The sequence below is a fragment of the Cajanus cajan genome, chromosome 3, assembly GCF_000230855.2.
Source record: "Cajanus cajan strain Asha chromosome 3, NIPB_CcT2T_4, whole genome shotgun sequence".
In the NCBI taxonomy this organism is placed as follows: Eukaryota; Viridiplantae; Streptophyta; class Magnoliopsida; order Fabales; family Fabaceae; genus Cajanus; species Cajanus cajan.
The window spans coordinates 49,991,515-50,019,101 of NC_138519.1; positions in this window are offsets into that span (position 1 = coordinate 49,991,515).

The following is a 27,587-nucleotide window of genomic DNA, read 5'->3' on the forward strand; positions in this document are numbered from 1 at the left end:
TAAATTAATTAAGATTAAATATTCATTTTTAGAAAGTGGCTGGTCATCTCTCTGTCCTCACACGCACGCAGAAAATCAAGAAGATGGAAGCGCTGGAGGACCAAAATAAGAAGCTTACAGCCGAGCTCTCGCAGCTCAAAGAACAAATGGCACAAATGATGGAGCTCATGCGTCATCATAATGTACATGGGTCTCACCACAGTGACCATGAGTCCCATCATCATGAGGAGGAGGAGCACGAGGAAGAACCTCCACGAGCTGTACCCCTTGGGGCGGGGATCATGATTAAAGAGCCCGAAGTTTCAAAGGAACAATTCCACGCCCTAGAGGATCGGCTAAGGGCTATGGAGGGGCATGACTTCGATATTAAAGATGCCGCCGACATGTGTTTAGTGAGGGACATCCAATTCCCTCCTAAATTTAAAGTGTCGGATTTCCCAAAGTACGTGGGATCGACTTGCCCTAAAAGTCATCTCACCATGTACTGTCGCAAAATGGCTGCATATGCCACAAATGAAAAGCTCTTGATCCATTGCTTACAACATCGACCTAACACCCGATAGGTCAGATCTTCAAGCCTTGAGTAATAAAAATGATGAATCTTTCAAGGCGTACGCCCAACGATGGAGGGAGTTGGCGGCACAGATAGAGCCCCCGCTGTCGGATAAGGAGACGGTGTCCTTATTCATCAACTCGTTGACTGGTCCCTATTACGATAAAATGATAGGGAACACAACGACACTCTTCTCGGACATCATCACCATTGGGGAGAGAGTGGAACAAGGACTTAAAAGTGGGAAGCTGGTTAAGCCTTCCCAATCATATGAAGCTAAGAAGACCTTCGGGAAGAAGAAAGAGGGAGGAGTCAATGCTATAACCATACTCTCGGCTACTTCCACTTCGAAGTCGGGAAGATCGCAATTCACCCCTGTGAAGAAGTTTGATAAACTTCCGACCACTTATAGCGATCTCCTGCCGAAGCTAGTAGAAGCCAAACTTCTAGCTCATGTTCCACCAAGGAAGATCGACCCACCTTACCCCGATTGGTACAAGCCACAAGACAAATGTTTATACCATTCGGGGGCACCAGGGCATTCAACAGAGAACTGCCTAGCTCTCAAACACAAGGTCCAAAGCCTTATTGATGCTGGGTGGGTCACTTTTGATTCGACAGCGCCCGACGTGAGCAAGAACCCTCTGCCAAAGCAGGAGTAGAGAGAAGAACAAGCCACGATAGGGCCCCTTCATATTTCTCTTTTAGGGACTCATGATCAGTACCCGAGATCATGAGAACCTTTTCATGTAAATAAGGGTTTTTGTACAGTTTTAATACATATCAATAAAGAGGCATTTTTCACACATTACTCTCTTTTTGTTCTTTTCTCTCTTTCCTCATTAACATTAATAATTCTAAACCTAAACAGAACCAATAAAATAATTATGTCTGTAATTGTTCGCTCTGACCGGGATCCGAAAGTTGAGGATAAATGGGTTGAGTTGGACAGTGATGAGGAGACCATTTCTCCGGATCTGCAAAGATTGCTAGATCAAGAAGCTCGTCAAGAGAAATTGGAGACTGTGAATTTGGGGCATGGCCGAGAGATATAAGAGGTCAACATTGGGACCCATATCAGTGATGAAATAAGGACACATGTTTCCGCTATGATTATAATAAAATCATTCTTCATTGCTTCTTTTCTTGCTTATAATAAAATTCTAAACCACATTATTTTTAACCCTGTTTGAATAAACATGAATGAGGTTAAAATCATCTTAATAATAATAAACCCGCATCATTTTTTATGTGGAAGTGTGTGTGACAACTTGGAGCACCTTCCCTTGGCCTCGACAAGTGCCATCATGGATAAAAATAAATCCTTTAAAATAAAAGAAGCTCGGCAGAAAACCCAAAAAGGGGAATGCGTAAAAATAAGAGCAAAGAACCCGCTAGGAATCCCACGAAAGGGTGACCTAGGCAAAAATTAGGGTTGCAAAATAAACAAAAAACAAAAGTCCGCTAAAACACCACAAAAGGGTGTTTCAGGCAAAAATAAGGACAATCAAAAAAAAAAAAGAGAAATCCATGATGGTACCACGAGCCGAATTCAAGAAAGGTTCAAGGGAAGCTATCCAAGTTGTCGAATCACAACACGACTTTTTAACTTCATAAGTGTTTAATCAAACAAGCCTAAACACATAAGCCTACCTTGGCCATCCATTCTTACAAAAACCATTTTTGAAAAATAAATCCCCTCTAAAACACAAACTTCAGAATAAAAATATCTTTCCCTTCTTTTCTCTCTTGTCCCAAAAGATTTTAGAATAATCTAGTGGAAGCATGGAGAAATAAATCATCACTGATAATGGATCTAATCTGAACAACAAAATGGTGGAAGAACTGTGCCAAGAATTCAAGATCCAACACCACAACTCTTCCCCATATCGGCCAAAGATGAATGGGGCAGTCGAGGCAACCAATAAGAACATCAAGAAAATAGTGCAAAAGATGGTTGTCTCATTTAAAGACTGGCATGAGATGTTACCCTTCACTCTTCATGGCTATAGGACTTCAGTACGCACATCTACAGGAGCTACTCCATTCTCCCTCGTCTATGGGATGGAGGCAGTTCTACCCGTCGAAGTCGAAATACCTTCTCTAAGGGTAATCATGGAAGCAAAACTTTCCGAAGCAGAATGGGTTCAAAGCCGGTATGACCAGTTGAACCTCATTGAAGAAAAACGGCTGAACGCCATATGCCATGGTCAAGCCTATCAGAGGAAGATCAAAAAGGCTTTTGACAAGAAAGTCCACCCTCGAGTCTACCATGAGGGAGAGTTGGTAATGAAGAAATTGCTACCAACTCAAAAGGACAAAATCGGAAAGTGTGCCCCAAATCACGGAGGACCATACGTGGTAAAACGAGCCTTCTCAGGAGGAGCACTGATCCTCACAGACATGGATGGAAAAGAACTTCGATACCCAGTCAACGCTGACGTGGTAAAGAAGTACTATGCTTGAAGACGTTGCTTGCATAGGCCCGCTAGGATGAAAACCCAAAAAGGGCGTCCTAGGCAAAAGTTAGGGCAAAATAAAAAGCCCGCCAGTACAAGGGTACTAGGCAAAACAAAGGCGAATTTATCCCCGCTAGGATATGTCCTAGGCAAAAATTAGGGGCAAAAGAATAAGATACAAAAACAAAGCAAGCAACGATCACTTGAATCGAAAACCGAAAGGCGGCTCAAGTGATTATCTTCTAGAAGCAAGCGTCTTGCAGCATCTACACTCCTGGCTCAGGCATCTCACCCGAAGCAACTAGGGGAATGTAAAGAGCAACAATTACAGATATAATTGTTAAGCCCAATGTATATAGCCTACCCTGGCCAGCCATTCTTCAGAAATTCCTTCTGTATATCTTTCTGTAAAAACACTTGTGAATATCAATAAAATATCTATTCATTTTCTCTTCTCTCTTGACCATGTGATTATGCCTCTAAAATTGGTATTTCATAAAAATTGTACGAAATTCCTTTAATAATCATTCAATAAAGAAAATTGGAGGGGTTCCTATAAAATCCGTAATCTCCTGCATAAAAGGCTCACAAAAATATTCCCTCACGTCGATGACAGAAATTCCTCCAAGAAAAGGAGGATAGGGAGAGCCATTCATTTTTCTAAAAACATTAAATAATAAAACTTGCATTTGTGCATCACACACATTAGTTGCACATTCAAAGACCTTATCATGAGGCAATTGCATAAACTAGAAAATAGGAAAAATTGCTTGTGTATGGCAGCGGTCAATAGAAAAGGCCGCAAATCAACAGAAAAGGCAAAAATACAGAAAAAGCCAAAAAAAATGACAAAAAGGCAAAAAATACAGAAAAAGCCAAAAACGACAAAAAAGAGGCAAAAGATTTAGAAAATCAATCGCCTCGTGCGGAATAACTGAGCCTGGAGAGGCTTGCCGAAACAATACTCCCACAGAATAATTGAGCCTGGAGAGGCTTGCCGAAATAATACTCATACAAAATAACTGAGCCTGGAGAGGCTTGCCGAAACAATACTCCCACAGAATAATTGAGCCTGGAGAGGCTTGCCGAAATAATACTCATACAAAATAATTGAGCCTGGAGAGGCTCACCGAAATAATACTCGACAAATTGTACAGAATAATTGAGCCTGGAGAGGCTCGCCGAAATAATACTCCCCAGAGATATCTCAGCTTCCACTCATGGGCCAAATTCCCCAGTAAAAGCTATCAAACCAAGATCAGCAAGATTCCCCAAGGAGGGCTTGATCGTCTAAACAGAATATCCAAGTCGAAAGGACTATGACCTCCTCAGTGGAGGATAGCTTTCCAACTCAAGCGATGAGTGAAGCTAAGCCTGAAGAGGCTTTCTAAATAATACTCTGGGATATATAAACTTCAAATCCCCAGTCGCCTATTAAGAGGCATCCCTACAAAAAAGAGAAAAATCAAAAGATCAATAATCATTCCCCAAGTCGAATCCGGCTCTTAGCCAAACATCAAGCGTCAAGATGATCTGCCTAACAGAAGAGGCTAATCACAATCAACGACAAAATCCCCCAGCGGATAACAGCCTACACAGAGGCAACAAAAATCAAAAAAATCAAAAAAGAGTCACCCGAATAAGGATAACCGGGATACTCCACAACGTCAAAAGGACGACAGCCAATCATAAGGCATCGCTCACATCAGAAAGAGCATCTTTGTGTCTGCACCCCCAAGGAATCAGAAATTCCCCAATGGGCACCAACTACCCAATGGAAAGTTGGGACACAAGAACCTATGAGTAACTGCACATCCCCTAGACGGATCCCTGCGTTATCCAGCCCTCAATGACACAAAAATCAAAAACAATCGTCGAAGCAGCATCGTGGACTGTGGAGACAAAATCATCTCAAAGCCTAAGAGGCGCTACTCAGCTACCCAGTTGTCGAGAGCACCGAGGTATGCACAAGCCTGGAGAGGCGGTACTCAGCTACCCAATTGTCGAGAGCACCGAGGTATGCACAAGCCTGGAGAGGCGGTACTCAGCTACCCAGTTGTCGAGAGCACCGAGGTATGCACAAGCCTAAGAGGCAATACTCAGCTACCCAGTTGTCGAGAGCACCGAGGTATGCACAAGCCTAAGAGGCAATACTTAGCTACCCAGTTGTCGAGAGCACCGAGGTATGCACAAGCCTGGAGAGGCGGTACTCAGCTACCCAGTTGTCGAGAGCACCGAGGTATGCACAAGCCTGGAGAGGCAATACTCAGCTACCCAGTTGTCGAGAGCACCGAGGTATGCACAAGCCTGGAGAGGCGGTACTCAGCTACCCAGTTGTCGAGAGCACCGAGGTATGCACAAGCCTGGAGAGGCGGTACTCAGCTACCCAGTTGTCGAGAGCACCGAGGTATGCACAAGCCTGGAGAGGCGGTACTCAGCTACCCAGTTGTCGAGAGCACCGAGGTATGCAATGAGCCTGGAGAGGCGACGACTAATACTCACCCTGGAGAGGGCAAACTCAACCTGGAGAGGCTACTCAACAATTTTCCCACCTGAAGACACTACAAGTCGGAAGGATGGCCTTATTCCCCGGACAATTGGGTCAACTCCTTTACTTATCAACCGGTACACTAAAAGGCCGTTTGACTAAGTAAAGGGGGGGGCAGCTGTAGACCCCTAAAATTGTCCGGGTCGGAAATAAGACTCGAAGACTCTCGAAGATCAAAGGAAAGTCAGCCAAAGGGACTCTTAGAAGACCGTGGGATGACAATCTGTAGGTTTAGAGGTCTTAGAGTAGCAAAAAATAAGAAAGTGGAGGGAATGAAGCCCAATACGGCCTCCCAAAAGTTCAGTACGGCCGTATTGAACATTTTAAACTACAATACGGCCGCACTGAACTCAATACGGCCGTATTGAAGTTTCTGAACTTCAATACGGCTGCACTGAACTCAATACGGCTGCACTGAACTTCAATACGGCTGCACTGAACTCAATACGGCCGTATTGAGGTTTTTTGAACTTCAATACGGCCGTACTGAATTCAATACGGCCGTATTGTAGTTCAAAACTTCAATACGGACCGTATTGACCCCCAGAGGCCGTATTGCGCCTCATCCCTATAAATATGACGTCAATTGGACGTCATTCGACACTTTCACACTGAGTTTTAACCCTCTTCTTGAGTATTCTGGGTTTTTTTGAGCAGTGCTCTGCCTAGAAATCACTCGGAGAGTTGATCCGACAAAGTTCTCGAGTTCTGAGCTTTTTGCTTGAGTCTCGAACTGAGTCGAAGGGAAATCCTCCGGATTTCCATAGTTAAAATTTTCTAGGAGGGAGCGAGCGGGCTTGTAGAGCGAGGGAACGCCAAAAAGCTTCCCAGTTTTACTTGAATATAAAAGCACGCTTCAAAGGTTTCTTCTTAAGACCTTCCTTTTACTGCTTTCTGTGTGTATATTTAACTGTCATCATGTAGATAGTTAAGTTATAATTGTTTAGAATAAATAGGGGTAATTTAGTAATTTCGCACTATTATTTTTAGAAATAATCTGTCATAGGGAACCCGAAAGGGGCGCTGTGGGGTGCTAACACCTTCCCCACGCGTAACCGACTCCCTTACCCGACTCTGGTTGTCATGGCCGAAGTCGATTTTTGAATCGATTGCCTTAAACTTCTTTTTCCAATGTTTTGAGTAAAACATTGGTGGCGACTCCATGAACCCTTCCTTTTTATGAAAACCGCTAATCCATGGAGGGTCCCACTTGGGATTAACATGGATTGGTGAGCCTTTTAATAAAATTGCTCGTTTGACAAGGTCTCAGTTTGAGAATAAGTCATTCTAGCAATCCATATTTTTAAACAAATAAAAGAGTCCAACCATCCATCGCGAATGCCGAAAGCCCGTTTCGGGCCGGTGGCGACAAGGCTCGGGGGTCGGGCTGTCCCTGAGGAGTAATCTCTAATAGTCATCAGGTCTATACATCCCTATCGGAAGGAGAAGAGCACTTGATGACGACGACCGGCCTTGACGCTTGTGAACCGGCCTTCCTAAAGATCTGGCTTAAAGAACGTCGAGAAGGATCTTGGTTCCTCTTCGTCCTTTGATCTTTTTCCTCGGATTCCTTTATTTTCCTCGGTTTTTTTCTTTTTCTTTTTCTTTTCCTTTATTCTTGGGAGCTTTATCATGAAGATCTTTGGGAGTGTAGATCCTGCCACTCCTAGTCATGCCCCCAAGTCCAGCGATGTTAGGGATATCGCTGTCGGCAGAAGAATGGATGTCGTATATCCATGGCACAGCCTTATTTGATTTGTAGGGAAAAGGTCTTGGAGCAGTGATCCTTAACGGTGTCGGACCTTCCCCTTTATTCGTCTTGATTACCAACAACGGAGTTGATGTGCGCTCACTTGGCGCGGTTGTTGGCTTGCATTTAATAACAAATGGCGTGCGATCCATTCTGAACATACGCATCGGTTAATTCTTTCTTTTTATTAATGTTTATTATGAAATTACCGGGAGAGATATATGCAAATGAATGACTATGAAATGCAAAGGCAATAAATCTCAAAAATTCGATTTTATTAATCAAAGAAAGTGTACAACTTATTATACAATGCTTTGAAGCAATTTTTTACAAAATGAGAAAAGCCGATAGAAACCCACAGGCGGGTTCATGTTTCTTCTCCATTCATCTTCGGCTTCCTCTACATGGCGGGCCATTGCTTCGACTTGCGTATGGACTGCTTGGCTCATATCATCACTGATCTTTTGAGCGTCCTTCGCCTTTTGATTATGGTAGTTGATCATGGCCTGCAGCTTGTTAAGTTCGTCTTCGGCTGGATCCTTCTCCTCCCGGAGTCTAGCCATCTGTGCTAGTCCCTCCCTTTCCTTTTTGCGGAAATCGGAAAGGCTTGCGGTTTTTTGTTGAGCAACTTCCCGCCATTGTTGTGCGTCGGATCGAGTCAAGAGCAGATCGTCTTGCATGTCCTTGATCAACTGTGCCTGCCTTGCATGCTCGGCTTCAAGGTGTGCTATCTTTGCGTTGACTTCTAGGAGTTGACTACTCGGTTCAACCTTTGGCATTTTGGATGCCCGAGTAGCCTCCTCATTGAGGTTAGCACACTCATCCTTGAGCCGCTCTATCTCGTGGTCTTTCTTCTTGCATTGCCTTTGTAGACCATCAATGACGAAACCGGATTCTTCATTCTTCTCTTCAAGAACTCTCATCTGAGCTCCCATGATTTCCAGTTTCTTGGTCAAGGCATCGACTTGTTCTTGCATTAACCTCCTTGTAGTTGCGGTTGCGCAAGAGGTGGATGGTTGGGACACCCCCCTCTCGTTCCTCCATATCTCGTAATCTGTGGAGACGGATACCCGAGGCTTTCCAAGCTCTTGATCGCCCTCATAGATTGGTCTCTCCCACGCTCTAATGACGGCGTGCATGTCCCTTTGATGCTCGAAATCAAAGGAGAAACACAATCCTCCAAGCTCCTCTTGAGTAGGAACAATCTGAGTCCTCATAAGTTGCCTCATAGCCAATCTAGGTGAGTAGGCTATGCAACCTCTAAGGCCCATCAATGGTATGCTTGGATAGCTGCCGCATCTCATCAATATATTGCTCGGATGGAACCAAGGACAAACCCATGTGAAGTGTTCAATACTCCACTGTTCCATCTCTTCCTTCCACTCGGAAGCATATCGGCGGCATACGGGGATCTTCGAAAAACTCCTCAACGGATCGGGCAAGGTCCCCATGTGACTAGAGGCATAGAAGTGTGTGATGCCCCATACATACAACAAGGAGGTACAGCATCGGATAGTCTTCCCTTGCTTCTGCTGAGATAGGTTTACAGAAAGCAAGGTGTCGGCAAGAATGGCAGGCACGGGACTCTTCATGTGTACGTCCCAAGCGAAGAAAGCGTCCATAGCAGCATGGTCCACTGTGTTAGTGTGAAAGGGGAATAGGATCATCCCAAATACGGCTAACGCTAGAGTCTTGTTGAAAGCTAACCAATCTCCCTCACCAGCCAAGGAAGAAAGGTGGTTCTCAATCATAGCGAGCTTCCAACCCTTGATACTGCCGTTCCCCAATAAGGCAGATAAACGTGATGGCAGTTTGACTTGAGTAGCGACCCTCTCCACGGCCACATGATTGCCATGAAAGATATAGACCCCTGCTGATTTGGGCCATCGAAGCATGAGCTCGTATTCCTCGAGAGTAGGAACTAAGTCAAATTGGGGGAACTCGAAACAATGCAGATCGAGACTCCAGAAGTGAACCAATGCTCTCAGAAAAGCTGGATCCACACATATCTTCATTAAGTCAAGGACTCGTCCATAAGATTTCTCAAATTCAACACGAGCCTTGCGTGGCATCAAAGTACAGAGGTGATCCAACCTCTCAGCACGGTATAATAAGAAATCCACTTTCTTCAACTGCCCTTGCATCTCCCTAGATCCCTCCATGATCTACGAAAAAAAAATGCATGATATGAGATGATGAGGTTGAATATGCATGCATTGTGTTTATTGAACTAAGCATTATCATGTTTTCGGGATGTCCCTAAGATGATGCATGATATTGCTTGGTTTTGGGTAAATATCATTTTTCTTTATTTTTTCTTTTGGGTATTTTTTTATTTATTATTTTTTTGTATTTTTGGGTGAAAAGGGAAACTACCTATATGAATGTGATGAAGGTAGATGTTAACACCATGTAATGGAAGATTTTTATTCCCATTTATTCTTATTTTAAAAGGGGAATGTTGTATGTTTAAAGAATGCAATGTATGCTCAAACAATGTCACATAAACAATGCACAAACAATTCACTCATCCACGAACAGTCACGAGCGAATCACGAGGTAGGGGTATCCTGCAGAAAAGTGCATATTCAAAGAGGTTCTAACTGTTCTCACTGGTCTGAGGCCCCCAAGGTGCCCCCATTATAGGGACCCAATTCCTCTCGTCGTAAGTCGATGGAAAGTTCCAACGCACTGTCGGACTCGAGTTCATGGTTATCACCTTGAGTGATGTTTTCCGACAACGGTCTACGGGCACCTATAGACCTATTCGACAACCGACCGTACTAACATCCACTCCCTATGGCTTTCCACTCATGCCCCCGGGTATAGAGGGAACTGATGTGTGCAAAGGTTTGTGTGCAGTTTATATTTCAAACAATTGCGAAAATTTAAACATACAACAGTTATTAAAAGCCATATAGATAAAGCATATTATCATACAAGTGAGGGGTAATAAAGTAATTTTAAACTATTATTTTGAAAAGAATCCATCACTAAATGGGACTGACTCTCGAGGCTTCCCCAGTGGAGTCGCCATCTGTCGCCACCCGCCGAAACGGACCTTGGCATTCGCGACGATGGTCGGACTCGTTTTTAAGTTTTGAAAAGTGATGGATTGTTAGAACGAATTATTCTTAAACTGAGACCTCATCGAACTAACAATTTTATTAAATGATTCACCAATCCATGTTAATCTCAAGCGAGACCCTCCATGGATTAGTGGTTTTCGCAAAGTAGGGTTCTTGGAGTCGCCACCAATGTTTTACTCAAAACATTGGAAAAAGGGATAAGGCTATTGATTTCATAAATCAACCTTGGCCATTACAACCAGAGTCGGGTAAGGGAGTCGGTTACGTGCGGGGAAGGTGTTAGCACCCCACAACGCCCCTTTCGGGTTCCCTATGACGGATTATTTCATAAATAACAGTGTAAAATTACTAAATTTCCCCTATTTATTATAAACGGCTATGAATAAGATATCAACATGATGAATAAATTAAACATACGATGCAACAATCAGAAAGCAGTAAAAGGAAGGATTTTGAAGAAGAAACCTTTGAAGCGTGCTTTTATATATTCAAATGTTAGGAGGCTTTTTGGCGCTCCCTCCCACTACACGCTCGCTCGCTCCTTCCCTAAAAATTAATCTTTACTATGGAAATCAAAAAGATTTCCCTTCGACTAGTTCGAATTCTCAAGCTAAATGCTCAGAACTCAAGAACTTCGTCGGATCGACTCTCGGAGAGAATTCTAGGGCAGAACACTGCTCAAAAACCCCAGAATACTCAAGAAGAGAGTCCAAGAAGTGTGGAAAAGTGTCGAATGACGTCCAAATGACGTCCTATATATAGGAGTGAGGCGCAGTACAACCTCTGACATCAATACGGCCCGTACTGAAGATTTGAACTACAGTACGGCCGTATTGAATTCAGTACGGCCGTATTGGTTTCAGTACGGCCGTACTGAAGTTCAAAAACTTCAGTATGGCCGTATTGAGTTCAGTACGGCCGTATTGTAGTTCAAATTGTTCAGTACGGCCGTACTGAACTTCTAGGAGGCCGTATTGAGCTTCAATCGTCCCACATCGTTATTTTAAGCTACTCTAAGACCTCTAAACCTACAGATAATCATCCTAGGGTCTTCCAGGAGTCCTTCTGGCTGACTTTCCTTCGGTCTTTGAGAGTCTTCGAGTCTTATTTCCGACCCGGACAATTTTAGGGGTCTACATGAATCATCTTGTGTTCCATAGATCCTTTGCTTGATTGTTTTTGAATTTCTTCCACAATCAACATGTTTAGGACCTATTAGCTTGTGCTTATTTTTGTTTCTCTTTGAGTCTCTCCATTCTTGTTTAGTCCTTATATGTTTAAGAATTCCTTGAATAGCATGTTGACCTAATTTTTCTTTGAGTACATTGTCTCATAATTTGGTCTCGGTTTGTTTTCATATGTGCCTACCTATATGTGCTTTTTATTTTGCCTTATTGAGTTCATAATTTGCTATTAGTTCTAGCAAATTTCTTTAGAGTTAGGTTTCCATTGTGTACTTAAGTTTTCAAATCACTTTTTATTGAAATTTTCTTAAGAAAAAATTTGTGTTACTTAAAATTTCAAGTGCTTAATCCTACTTCTAGTGCACTATCTTTTGGATTCAAAATTTTAAAAGAGTAAAGAGGCTGAAAACAGAGGAAAATATAGAGCCTAAAACAAAAGAAAAGTTAAAAAAAAAACTAATGCACTAGTTTCATCATTTTTCACTTGATTTTTTGACTAATTTGTAGTCTCGATTTCTATAGCTTGGAATCTTGAAAAATTTGAAAACAAAAGGCAAATACCTTCTCTGGAATCTTAATTTGAATTTATAAAAAGAAAGAATAAAAAAAAGTATAGAAAGCAATTTAAAGAGAAAAAGCCGAGAGGTGTACAACTACAAAAATCCACTTGATTCCTTAGCTTGTTTTGACTACTATTTGGTTTATACTTATCCAATTACTTTCAAATTTTTTTTGTATTGTTAATCTACTCTAGTACCTATCTAGGAACCTTCCTAATTGAGTGCTAGCCTTCTTTGGAGTCTTAATTTTCGGTTTTACTTCTTGAACTTCTTTGAGTCTTGTCATATACACATATTACTCTTTACTTTTGGTATAAGCTTTTCAAATTGTGCTTTTGTTGCTTGTCTTGTTTTCTTTCATTAAATTCCCTGTGCTGGAAGTGGCCTCAAATCCTTGCTTAAGGATCAAGCATTGACTGAACAAAGAGTAGGAAAAGTTTTGGACACTAAGACTACAAAATTTGACCTAATTTAGTGACCAAACTCTTCCTAAACTTCCTTCACTTGAGTGAACCTTCCTTTCACCTTGTGAGCAGCCTTCTTTAACTATTTTTGTTGTGTTCATTGTTCAGGTCCAGGAGCTACCTAAATCAAGGGTTAGTGGCGGATTAAAACACTTGAACAAGTGTTAGAAAAATTGGACAACAAATCCGTCACTAATTGGTCACAAAAGCCGCCATTTATTTGCTTTCTAGTTTAGTTTAAATTTTGTCAATTCTCTTGTATTTTTAAACCAATTTGTAAAGCTTGGAGGGAGTATTAAGAAGCTGGTCAGGTATATCTAACTCCTTGGTAGCCTACTCACGTGTAGTACTAGTGGAAGTGGCTTGGAAATTTCATATGTTTCAAGCTTCCACTTAGGGTTATCCGACTAGTTGCTTATCTTGCTTCCTTTAAGTTTCTTGTCTCTAATTGTGTTTACTTTGCTGCCTTAATTCGTCTAGATTTGTGTAGTTTTATTTGCTCACGCTTAGTTTAGTTTCAAAAACAAACAAATTGTGAAAAGCATACAAAATTTTTGTGAAAAGTTTTGGGGAATCAAAGATACCACAAAGGAGTTTAGTGATTTCCACTTGAAAAGGCTTGGTTATTAAGTGGCTCTTAGTAGCTCACCTCCCTTGATAGTGCAACTTGTACACTTAGACTTCCAAGTGCTAATTTTGTTCCTAGAAAATACCAAAAACATTTTATATCTTTTGCATAGCATATAAAAATTCTTATTGCTTAATCATGAGTCATACTTCACAAAGTAATAGTGAATTTGAATCTCCTAAAAGTTTTAAAAGAATTGTTAAGGAGGTTGTGTCGCCACCGGCCCGAAACGGGCTTTCGGCATTCGCGAGGGATGGTTGGACTCTTTTATTTGTTTAAAAATATGGATTGCTAGAATGACTTATTCTCAAACTGAGACCTTGTCAAACGAGCAATTTTATAAAAAGGCTCACCAATCCATGTTAATCCCAAGCGGGACCCTCTATGGATTAGTGGTTTTCGTAAAAAGAAGGGTTCATGGAGTCGCCACCAATGTTTTACTCAAAACATTGGAAAAAGAGGTTTAAGGCAATCGATTCAAAAATCGACTTCGGTCATTACAACCAGAGTCGGGTAAGGGAGTCGGTTACGCGTGGGGAAGGTGTTAGCACCCCACAGCGCCCCTTTCGGGTTCCCTATGACAGATTATTTAAAAATAATAGTGCAAAATTACTAAATTACCCCTATTTATTCTAAGCAATTATAAATTAACTATCTACATGATGACAGTTTAAATATGTACACACAGAAAGCGGTAAAAGAAGGGACTTTAAAGAGATAAACCTTTGAAGCGTGCTTTCTTATATATCTTGACAGAAATTGGGAAGCGTTTTGGCGTTCCCTCCCTCTACAAGACCGCTCGCTCCCTCCTATAAAATTTTAACTATGGAAATCCGGAGGATTTCCCTTCGACTAGGTTCGAGACTCAAGCAAATGGCTCGTGACTCAAGAACTTCGTCGGATCAACTCTCCGAGTGATTTCTAGGCAGAGCACTGCTCAAAAAAACCCAGAATACTCAAGAAGAGGGTTAAAACTGTGTGTGAAAGTGTGAAATGACGTCCCATTGACGTCATATTTATAGGGAAAAGGCTCAATACGGTTTCTGGGGGTCAATACGGTCCGTATTGAAGTTTTGAACTACAATACGGCCGTATTGAATTCAATACGGCCGTATTGAAGTTCAAAAACCTCAATACGGCCGTATTGAAGTTCAGTGCAGCCGTATTGAAGTTCAGTGCAGCCGTATTGAATTCAATGCAGCCGTATTGAAGTTCAGTGCAGCCGTATTAAATTCAATGCAGCCGTATTGAAGTTCAGAAACTTCAATACGGCCGTATTGAGTTCAGTGCGGCCGTATTGTAGTTCAAAATGTGCAGTACGGCCGTACTGAACTCCAAGGAGGCCGTATTGAGCTCCAAACCTCCCACTTTCTTATTTTTGGCTACTCTAAGACCTCTAAACCTACAGATAGTCATCCTATGGTCTTCTGGGAGTCCTTCTGGCTGACTTTCCTTCGATCTTTGAGAGTCTTCGAGTCTTATTTCCGACCCGGACAATTTTAGGGGTCTACAGCTGCCCCCCTTTACTTAGTCAAACGGCCTTTTAGTGTACCGGTTGATAAGTAAAGGAGTTGACCCAATTGTCCGGGGAATAAGGCCATCCTTCCGACTTGTAGTGTCTTCCGGTGGAAAATTTGCTGAGTAGCCTCTCCAGGTTTTGCTTCGCTCGTCGCCCGAGCCGGAAGCTGCATACCTCCGTGCTTCTGAACACTCTGGTAGCGTGAGTACCGCCTCTCCAGGCTCAACTTCACTCGACTCCCGAGCTGAAAGTTGTGAGTATCGCCTCTCCAGGATTAGCTTCGCTTGCCGCCCAAGATGGAAGCTGTGAGTACCGCCTCTCCAGGCTCTGCTTCGGTGCTTCTGACATCCTAGGCAGTTGAGTTTGCCCTCTCCAGGGTTAGCTTCGCTTGCCGCCCAAGCTGGAAGCTGTGAGTACCGCCTCTCCAGGCTCAACTTCACTCGACGCCCGAGCTGGAAGTTGTGAGTACCGCCTCTCCAGGCTTTGCTTCGCTCGCCGCCCGAGCTGGAAGCTGCATACCTCCGTGCTTCTGAACACTTTGGTAGCGTGAGTACCGCCTCTCCAGGCTTGTGCATACCTTGGTGCTCTGGACATCTGGGTAGCATGAGTTTGCCCTCTCCAAGGTCTGCGGTTTGCCCTCCCCAGGGTCTGCGTACCTCCGTGCTTCTGATCACTTTGGTAGCGTGAGTTTGCCCTCTTCAGGGTCAACTTCACTCGACTCCCGAGCTGAAAGTTGTGAGTATCGCCTCTCCAGGCTTAGCTTCGCTTGCCGCCCATGCTGGAAGCTGTGAGTACCGCCTCTCCAGGCTCTGCTTCGGTGCTTCTGACATCCTAGGCAGTTGAGTTTGCCCTCTCCAGGGTTAGCTTCGCTTGCCTCCCAAGCTGGAAGCTGTGAGTACCGCCTCTCCAGGCTCAACTTCACTCGACGCCCGAGCTGGAAGTTGTGAGTACCGCCTCTCCAGGCTTTGCTTCGCTCGCCGCCCGAGCTGGAAGCTGCATACCTCCGTGCTTCTGAACACTTTGGTAGCGTGAGTACCGCCTCTCCAGGCTTGTGCATACCTTGGTGCTCTGGACATCTGGGTAGCATGAGTTTGCCCTCTCCAGGGTCTGCGGTTTGCCCTCCCCAGGGTCTGCGTACCTCCGTGCTTCTGATCACTTTGGTAGCGTGAGTTTGCCCTCTCCAGGGTCTGCGGTTTGCCCTCCCCAGGGTCTGCGTACCTCCGTGTTTCTGATCACTTTGGTAGCGTGAGTTTGCCCTCTCCAGGGTCTGCGGTTTGCCCTCCCCAGGGTCTGCCTCCGTGTTCTTGACGACGTTGGCAATGTGAGTTTGCCCTCTCCAGGGATCTGTGATGGTTTTGTCTCCACAGTCCACGATACTGCTTTGACAATTTGTTTTTGATTTTGGTGCCGCTGAGGGCTGGATAACGCAGGGATCCGTCTAGGGGATGTGCAGTTACTCATAGGTTCTTGTGCCCCAACTTGCATTTGCATAGTTGGTACCCATGGGGAATTTCTGTTTCCTTGGGGTGTAGACACGAAGATGCTCTTTCTGATGTGAGCGATGCCTTATGATTGGCTGACGTCTTTTGACGTTGTGGAGTATCCCGGTTATCCTTATTCGGGTGACTCTTTTGGATTTTCTGATTTTTGCTGCCTCTGTGTAGGCTGTTATCCGCTGGGGATTCTAGATGTTGATTTTTGATTAGCCTCTTCTGTTAGGCGGATCATCTTGACGCTTGATTTTTGGCTGAAAGCCGATTTCCACTTGGGGAATGGTTCATTGATTTTCTTTTTTGGATTTTCCTTTTTGTAGGAATGCCTCTTGAGTAGGCGACTGGGGATTTAGGGATCTTATGTATCCCAGAGTATTATTTAGGAAGCCTCTACAGGCTTAGACTCACTCAATGCCTGAGTTGGAGAGCTATCTTCCACTGAGGAAGTTTTGACTGAATATTTTGCTTTGGATGATCGCGCTTCCATTGGGGATTTTCGCTGATCTTGGTTTGATAGCTTTCACTGGGGAATTTGGCCCGTGAGTGGAAGCTGAGATATCTCTGGGGAGTATTATTTCTGCGAGCCTCTCTAGGCTCAATTATTCTGTATGATGAATTGGTTTTTTGTTCAGCCCGGGAATGCGAGCTGAGACGTCTTTTGGAGAGTATTATTTCGGCAAGCCTCTCCAGGCTTAATTATTCTGTGGGAGTATTATTTCAGCAAGCCTCTCCAGGCTCAATTATTTTGTGAGAGTATTATTTTGGCAAGCCTCTCCAGGCTCAAGTATTCTGTATGATGAGAGAGTATTGTTTCGGCGAGCCTCTCCAGGCTCAGTTATTCTGAGAGTATTATTTCGGCAAGCCTCTCCAGGCTCAGTTATTCTGTATAATTTGTTGGATTTTCTGTATTTTGCCTTTTTGTTTATTTTGGCTTTTTCTGTGTTTTTGCCTTTTTTGATTTTGGCTTTTTTCTGTATTTTGCCCTTTTTTGTTGATTTTGGCTTTTGTTGTACAGAAATAAAAGTGTTAAAAGATTTAGACTCAAAGAGTGAAAAAATTTCATTCATTAAATAAACATGAAATTTTGTACAAGGGAAATGATGGGACGCAGCCCATTCAAACAAATACATAAAAATAGGAAAAAGAAAGCCGGTCTTCATTCTTCTGCCGGCGGGTCCTGTGGAGGAGCGGGGAACTGGCGGTGCATCCAGACCGAGAGGTTGTCGAACCCCTGCACCAAAGTGTCTAGTCGAGTATCGGTGCTCTGCTGCCATGCGCCGATATTGTGCTGAAAAGCATCGAATTGAGTATCGATGCTTTGCTGTAAAGCGTCAAAGCGGGCATCAAAGTAGGCCCTATCCGACTGTGAGGTGTCGGTCTCTGGCTGTGGGCTGCCGTCGCCCTGAAGATCAACGTCATTGAAGAGCTCGGCGAAGGCGTCGGGGCCGTCCGCTCGTACATACCTCCCTCCTGACCTCGCTATGATCTTCATACTGATCAAGGTGGAGGCATTAATTGGCTTCGGTGCCAATGGCCCTGGCTCTATGCCGTCTGGGCATCCCCAAGTCTCCGCAAGCCGTGAGAGGAGTGGGGCAACCAGGATGTATCCCTGCCTAGATCCTCCTTCTCGTGCCCCCAAGTTCTTAACGTGCTCGAGGAAGAAGTATCCGGGGTTGGCCCTCCGACTGGTGGCCATGCAGTATAATGCTAATAAATCCGGCCGTGTCACCGACTCGGGGCTCTTCCACCTGCCATGGATGGTGCTGGTGAGGATCTTGTGACAGATTCGAAGAGCGGTCGGGAGCCGGGTGCCCTTCACCCCGGCATGATAGTCTTCGTGGCCTGTGATCGCTCTCCACATGTCGACCGGGGTCCACTGATCAGGCCACTCGCATATAGCATCTCGATATGCGAGCTGATCAGTCCTGCTGAAAAATCCTGCCTGGACGTTGAACTCGTCTGATCGAAGCCGTATCCGATCAAATAAAAACAATTAAATGTAGTACTAGGAAGTGACTCCTAGGTCGTTCTCTCAAGGAATAATGCATTTAAGCCATAGGATTCAAGCAACGGAAATTAAAATAGAGGGGGGGGTTTTGATTGAAAAAGAAACAAATAAATGGTAACCAAACGGTAACAAACAATAAACTAAACAGTTGGATTCCTTAACTAGATAGCTTGACCTCTTATCCTCAATTAATCTAAACATGCAAGTTACTGAGTTAAATCACATTCGAGCTCCTAATTAACCAACTAAGCGAAGATTAATTAAGAATTAAACAAAGTAAGTTGCAGTTAAGCACTTACACAACCCACTTCAATTCTCTATTTGTAAATCTCATCACAATTCACATAATCTCGTTAACTAAGCGAAAACCCAATTATATGACTTGTGAAATTAATAATGATTCGTCAATTAACTAAGCGAAAATCTAAGAACCATTCATTAAGAACTCAAATAGAGATTATGGAATGTAATTCAACTCAAAAACAACATTAAAACACCATTAACCTCAAAGAGACATTGCTATCCACATTAAGAAATCCAACCAAAGCTACTTAGCTACTCATAGCATTAGCTAGTAAATTAAATCCTAAGCTAATCAACATTAAAGCCATAAATTTGAAATTAAATTCGTGTGCAGCAGCAAAGTAAAAGTAGCAACAACCTAACACAATAAAATGCAGATAACACAATAAGTAAAATAGATTGGCTTCTTGTTTGGATTGTAACTCTCTTATCCTTGGTTCACAATAAGATTGCTCTATTAACCACTTAATCCTTGTTCCATCCGAGTTAACCAACTAAGCGAAGATTAACTCAAGATTTCCCTACACGAATTAAGCAAACGTATACAACATCAACCTCTTCACAGATTAAGCAACTGTGTCATTAAGCATAGCCCATTAAGCATGGACATACTGATATAGAGGTTAAATGAAGAAGAACAAAGTAGAACAGAGACATACAAACATACACAACCTCAAACAGAGATTACAATCCATAACAAGAAACCAACCCAAAGGTTTTAGCCTTCCATTAAAATAGAAATGAAATGAAAATGCAAGGAAAATGAAAATGCATTAAATCAAGTTAAAGAGTATTACAACCTAGCCTTCCATGGAGGAGGCAAAGAACAGAACTAAAATGCATACAAAAGGAGAAGACAATAAAACATAATTTGCAACTACAAGAGAGAAAATAAACTTAAAGAAAACAAAGAGAAGGGAGGTAGAAGAACACCCAAGAGTAACTTATTTGAAGGTGTTTTGGGATGTCTTACAATGGGAGAATGAAGGCCTATTTATAGCCTTCATATAACACATAAGAAATATAAAATAATGGAAAAAGCTTAGACAAAACGAAATGGGAGAGTTGGTGGGATGAGTTGGTGGGATGAGTTGGATTCCATATTCTTTTCCGCACCGATTTTTGACCACCGAATTAGACCTTCTAGATGATCGAATTGGCCGACGGCGCCTTCTACAAATATTTAGGTCTTTGTCTTAGCTTTCCAGGGCCACCGAGTTTGCACCATTTGGATCACTACAGCCCAAGTTATGCCCTGAAAACCGAGACATGTTCATCAGCCCAAAAACAGCGAGAATTTAGACTAATAATTCCCAACTTTCCAATTTGGCCCAACAACACACATATCTATCTAAATCCTATAATTAACCATGAATGGAATGTAAAATAGCTAAATTGAAGGATAAGATACATATCAAATTATGACTTATCAAATACCCCCACACTTAGCTTTTTGCACTCCCGGGCAAAATCAAATCACGAAACAACCCAACAAGAGAAACATAAGGAAGAGAAGATTTTGTTAACCAGCACGAATCCAAGGAAAATGTAAGGAACAAATAACTTGTACACTTTCAGTCAAAGCAACCAAATATCCATGAACATCATTGAAATACCGCAAAACATGATAAGCACATCAATCAGTTCAAGAGGTGAATCAAAAGCAACCAAACCTCACAGGATCACTCAAGTGTATCTCTCAAGTGTATAGTGTATAAGGTAAATGAAATTCCGCTCAATGCACTCAAGAAAGCAAGCAACACACAAGACTTGGCAAGCCTCTACAATCAAACACTCGAAAACATATACATATTCAGATCAAAAGGACTTTTCAGGGTTGTAATGGGGCCAAGGATAAGGGAGGATAAAATATGGACGAGAAGCTGAAAGCTAAAGAGAATAGAGGAGCAATGGGGAACAAGTGAAAATACAATAAAAACACACCCAAAACCCCTAATTCTAATTCTCTTCTTGACTCCACCAAACACTTTTATTTACTATTTTTTTTTTCTTTTCTTATCTTGTCTCTTTTTTTTTTCATTTTTTTTTTCGAATTTGATAATGATTTTTTTTTTTCTATTTTTCTATTTTTTTTTTTTTTTTGCAAGAGACAAGATATTAAACATATTTACACAATAAAAAGTACAAGGAGCCAATAAAATCAACTAGCCAATTCACATGAATCCAATGAGCACACACGCCCCCACACTTGTTCCCAAAACAATTCCAAAGCTCCAAAATTCCCTAAGGTTAAGGTAATCATGGTTTTTCACTTAAGGCTAATGATGAGCTTCAAAACAAAGAAAAGGGATAAACATAGGCTCAAAGGGGCTATCAAGGGGTTAAATCAAGGTAAGCTTATTTGGCTAGAGGATCAAGAACAAAATTGCCTTTATCACTTCCATACATGCATATCAATCAAGAATCATCAAAAAGAGTCAAGCCAAGGCACATGTGCAAGCAGTCAAGAGGCATAAAATTTCCAAGAAAGAATCATGAAGGCTCCAATCCTCACACAGGGTATATAATTCACTTTCAAAACAACCTCTCAAACCTCAAGATAAACTCAACATGCCAAGAAATACAAGAATTCAGTCCATGAAATATTCGGAAACTCAAAACCAAGAGTGAAACAAGTATTTATTACCTATACAGATCCAAGAATTCACAAGGAAAACCAAAAACGTAAAAAATAACAAAAGACCAAAAGACGTAAAAAATAACAAAAGACCAAAACATGATTACTGTTAAGTGCTACTCATCGCCATAACAAGATTCAAACTAACACATAACACAACACTAAAATTATTCAGATTTTTTTTTTTTTTTCATTTTTTTACATCACTCCAAACTGAAATAAAACACAACTGAACACATAAACATACTGAGAATTTATTCCACCCAACACACACACACAAACTAGAATCCTAAGACAAAAAACCATTATTCCCCGGCAACGGCGCCAAATTTGATCGAAGCCGTATCCGATCAAATAAAAACAATTAAATGTAGTACTAGGAAGTGACTCCTAGGTCGTTCTCTCAAGGAATAATGCATTTAAGCCATAGGATTCAAGCAACGGAAATTAAAATAGAGGGGGGGGTTTTGATTGAAAAAGAAACAAATAAATGGTAACCAAACGGTAACAAACAATAAACTAAACAGTTGGATTCCTTAACTAGATAGCTTGACCTCTTATCCTCAATTAATCTAAACATGCAAGTTACTGAGTTAAATCACATTCGAGCTCCTAATTAACCAACTAAGCGAAGATTAATTAAGAATTAAACAAAGTAAGTTGCAGTTAAGCACTTACACAACCCACTTCAATTCTCTATTTGTAAATCTCATCACAATTCACATAATCTCGTTAACTAAGCGAAAACCCAATTATATGACTTGTGAAATTAATAATGATTCGTCAATTAACTAAGCGAAAATCTAAGAACCATTCATTAAGAACTCAAATAGAGATTATGGAATGTAATTCAACTCAAAAACAACATTAAAACACCATTAACCTCAAAGAGACATTGCTATCCACATTAAGAAATCCAACCAAAGCTACTTAGCTACTCATAGCATTAGCTAGTAAATTAAATCCTAAGCTAATCAACATTAAAGCCATAAATTTGAAATTAAATTCGTGTGCAGCAGCAAAGTAAAAGTAGCAACAACCTAACACAATAAAATGCAGATAACACAATAAGTAAAATAGATTGGCTTCTTGTTTGGATTGTAACTCTCTTATCCTTGGTTCACAATAAGATTGCTCTATTAACCACTTAATCCTTGTTCCATCCGAGTTAACCAACTAAGCGAAGATTAACTCAAGATTTCCCTACACGAATTAAGCAAACGTATACAACATCAACCTCTTCACAGATTAAGCAACTGTGTCATTAAGCATAGCCCATTAAGCATGGACATACTGATATAGAGGTTAAATGAAGAAGAACAAAGTAGAACAGAGACATACAAACATACACAACCTCAAACAGAGATTACAATCCATAACAAGAAACCAACCCAAAGGTTTTAGCCTTCCATTAAAATAGAAATGAAATGAAAATGCAAGGAAAATGAAAATGCATTAAATCAAGTTAAAGAGTATTACAACCTAGCCTTCCATGGAGGAGGCAAAGAACAGAACTAAAATGCATACAAAAGGAGAAGACAATAAAACATAATTTGCAACTACAAGAGAGAAAATAAACTTAAAGAAAACAAAGAGAAGGGAGGTAGAAGAACACCCAAGAGTAACTTATTTGAAGGTGTTTTGGGATGTCTTACAATGGGAGAATGAAGGCCTATTTATAGCCTTCATATAACACATAAGAAATATAAAATAATGGAAAAAGCTTAGACAAAACGAAATGGGAGAGTTGGTGGGATGAGTTGGTGGGATGAGTTGGTGGGATGAGTTGGATTCCATATTCTTTTCCGCACCGATTTTTGACCACCGAATTAGACCTTCTAGATGATCGAATTGGCCGACGGCGCCTTCTACAAATATTTAGGTCTTTGTCTTAGCTTTCCAGGGCCACCGAGTTTGCACCATTTGGATCACTACAGCCCAAGTTATCCCCGGCAACGGCGCCAAATTTGATCGAAGCCGTATCCGATCAAATAAAAACAATTAAATGTAGTACTAGGAAGTGACTCCTAGGTCGTTCTCTCAAGGAATAATGCATTTAAGCCATAGGATTCAAGCAACGGAAATTAAAATAGAGGGGGGGGTTTTGATTGAAAAAGAAACAAATAAATGGTAACCAAACGGTAACAAACAATAAACTAAACAGTTGGATTCCTTAACTAGATAGCTTGACCTCTTATCCTCAATTAATCTAAACATGCAAGTTACTGAGTTAAATCACATTCGAGCTCCTAATTAACCAACTAAGCGAAGATTAATTAAGAATTAAACAAAGTAAGTTGCAGTTAAGCACTTACACAACCCACTTCAATTCTCTATTTGTAAATCTCATCACAATTCACATAATCTCGTTAACTAAGCGAAAACCCAATTATATGACTTGTGAAATTAATAATGATTCGTCAATTAACTAAGCGAAAATCTAAGAACCATTCATTAAGAACTCAAATAGAGATTATGGAATGTAATTCAACTCAAAAACAACATTAAAACACCATTAACCTCAAAGAGACATTGCTATCCACATTAAGAAATCCAACCAAAGCTACTTAGCTACTCATAGCATTAGCTAGTAAATTAAATCCTAAGCTAATCAACATTAAAGCCATAAATTTGAAATTAAATTCGTGTGCAGCAGCAAAGTAAAAGTAGCAACAACCTAACACAATAAAATGCAGATAACACAATAAGTAAAATAGATTGGCTTCTTGTTTGGATTGTAACTCTCTTATCCTTGGTTCACAATAAGATTGCTCTATTAACCACTTAATCCTTGTTCCATCCGAGTTAACCAACTAAGCGAAGATTAACTCAAGATTTCCCTACACGAATTAAGCAAACGTATACAACATCAACCTCTTCACAGATTAAGCAACTGTGTCATTAAGCATAGCCCATTAAGCATGGACATACTGATATAGAGGTTAAATGAAGAAGAACAAAGTAGAACAGAGACATACAAACATACACAACCTCAAACAGAGATTACAATCCATAACAAGAAACCAACCCAAAGGTTTTAGCCTTCCATTAAAATAGAAATGAAATGAAAATGCAAGGAAAATGAAAATGCATTAAATCAAGTTAAAGAGTATTACAACCTAGCCTTCCATGGAGGAGGCAAAGAACAGAACTAAAATGCATACAAAAGGAGAAGACAATAAAACATAATTTGCAACTACAAGAGAGAAAATAAACTTAAAGAAAACAAAGAGAAGGGAGGTAGAAGAACACCCAAGAGTAACTTATTTGAAGGTGTTTTGGGATGTCTTACAATGGGAGAATGAAGGCCTATTTATAGCCTTCATATAACACATAAGAAATATAAAATAATGGAAAAAGCTTAGACAAAACGAAATGGGAGAGTTGGTGGGATGAGTTGGTGGGATGAGTTGGTGGGATGAGTTGGATTCCATATTCTTTTCCGCACCGATTTTTGACCACCGAATTAGACCTTCTAGATGATCGAATTGGCCGACGGCGCCTTCTACAAATATTTAGGTCTTTGTCTTAGCTTTCCAGGGCCACCGAGTTTGCACCATTTGGATCACTACAGCCCAAGTTATGCCCTGAAAACCGAGACATGTTCATCAGCCCAAAAACAGCGAGAATTTAGACTAATAATTCCCAACTTTCCAATTTGGCCCAACAACACACATATCTATCTAAATCCTATAATTAACCATGAATGGAATGTAAAATAGCTAAATTGAAGGATAAGATACATATCAAATTATGACTTATCATCGTCCAACGTCAGTGAGCGGTACCCCTGGTTTATCCAGAAGTCAACTGAGCAGACAGCCTCCCCAAAACTATTTGTCGACTCAGTAACGCCGACAGTGGCCAAAAACTCCTTCGTCGCCGTCAAGTACAGGTGAGAAGGGGGATCAAGGAGGAATCCCCATCCTATACTGTCGAAATAGCCTCGGACTTCATCCTCCAAGCCCACTGTACGGAGAATATCGAAGTCGAGCGCCCTCGACGGCTCGAAGGTGAATGACTCTATGAGCTGCAGCCGTTCCTGATGTCTGTCTGTCATCTCACGTCGAGCTGGGGCCCTCTGCCTCTTTCTAGATGATTCTGCCATTTCTGAGGTTTCTTCTTGGGGTTCACTCACAAGCAGGATGCAGAGGAATGAAGATTGGAATGCAAAAATGAGAAGGAAAACGCTTATTTATAGACAAATTTTCGCCTATACGTCCCGTATTGATTCAATACGGCCGTATTGGTGTAGCCGTTATTGGGCAATTTTGGCAACCAATACGGCCCGTATTGAATTTAATACGGGCGTATTGGAGGTCAATACGGGCGTATTGGATTTAATACACCCGTATTGAAGCTGAAAGGTTGCTTCAACGGTCGTCTTAATACGGCCGTATTGAATTCAATACGGGCGTATTAAATTTTATTTTATTTTTTTATTATTTTTTTTTTTAAGATAAACAGAGAATAAGTGATCTTCTAATACACCTATCATCTGTATGCATGTATGCAGTATGATGCATCTAATTCTATTTGATTCATTTTTCAAAAGAATTAACCGATGCGTTTTTTGCTTGGATTTTGCCATTCCTCCAGACGGACTGTGCGCTGCCGACTTTTATGACCGAGGAATGATGCATATTTGTTTTTTGTGTCATCAACCCAATGATCTTTCCCTTCCTTTAGAAGATGTGTCAACCCTCCTATTGACCACTATATCTCCATGTTTCCACTAGATTATTAAAAAAATCGCTGGGACAAGAGAGAAAAGAAGGAAAGGATATATTTTCAAAAGTTTGTGTTTTAGAGGGGATTATTTATTTTTTGAAAAATGGATTTTGTAAGAATGGCTTGGCCAATGGTAGGCTTAAGTGTTTAGGCTTGTTTGATTAAACATTTATGAAGTTAAGCACGTCTTGGTTATTAACATTTGTGATTTGACAACTTGGATAGCTTTTCTTGAGCCCCTTTGTTGAATTCAGTTGGTGGTACCATCATGGATTTATTCTGTTTTTCGATTGTCCTTATTTTTGCCTAAAACACCCTTTTGTGGCGTTTTAGCGGACCTTTGTTTTTTGTTTATTTTTGCAACCCTAATTTTTGCCTAGGTCACCCTTTTGTGGGATTCCTAGCGGGTCTTTTGCTCTTATTTTTGCGCAGTCCCCTTTTTGAGTTTCCTGCCGAGCTTCTTTTATTTTGAAAGATTTCTTTTTACCCATGATGGCACTTGTCAAGGCCAAGGGAAGGTGCTCCAAGTTGTCACACACACCTCCGCATAAAAATGATGTGGGTTTATTATTATTAAGATGATTTTAACCTCATTCATGTTTATTCAAACAGGGTTAAATAATGTGGTCTAGAATTTTATTGTAAGCAAGAAAAGAAGCAACAAGAAATAATGAAGAATGATTTTATTATAATCATAGTGGAAACATGTGCCCTATCGAGGCTTGGGGGTCGGGCTGTCCCCGAGGAGTAATCTCTAATAGTCACCAGGTCTATACATCCCTATTGGAAGGAGAAGAACACTTGATGACGACGACCGGCCTTGACGTTTGTGAACCGGCCTTCCTAAAGATCTGGCTTAAAGAACGTCGAGAAGGATCTTGATTCCTCTTCGTTCTTTGATCTCTAACAGGGTTGTATCCTAACCCTTGTTTCCCCGGATTATCCTTGATGATGGGTAGCTCCGGAATTCCTTGGGAATCCTTGCCAAGTCCTTGTCCCGGCAAGTATCCATTCTTGGTGAGCATATGGGCTACCTTCTTCATTTCTCGAGGAAATGTCTCAACATTGGCGATCTCCAATGCTTGGAAGGCGGTTTCTAAAGCTTCCTCTGCTGCATCCACATAAGGTATGTTGGATGGCTTGCTGATGAGTATGTCATCTTCAGCTTGTACGGTCACCAGTTTGTCACCCACTATGAACTTGACTTTCTGGTGGAGCGTAGAGGGTACAGCTTTCGCATCATGAATCCAAGGTCGGCCGAGGAGACAGCTGTATGCAGGAGTGATATCCATTACTTGGAATTCGACATTAAAGGTAGTGGGCCCAATTTGGATTGGAAGACTGATTTCTCCCACCACTTCTCTTTTAGATCCGTCGAAAGCTCGAACGATCATGTTGCTCGGGCGCATTTGGACTCCCTTGATTGTCATTTGGTCGAACGTTCTCTTTGGCATTACGTTCAGGGAAGATCCATTATCTACCAAGACCTTTGCGATGTGATACTCCTTGCACTTTACAGAGATGTGCAAGGGCTTGTTGTGGTTTGGTCCCTCAGCGGGGATCTCTTCATCGGTGAAAGAGAGGTGATCATTAGCCGTGATGTGACTAACAATCCCCTCAAATTTGTCTTGGGAGATAGTATGCGACACATATGCCTCGT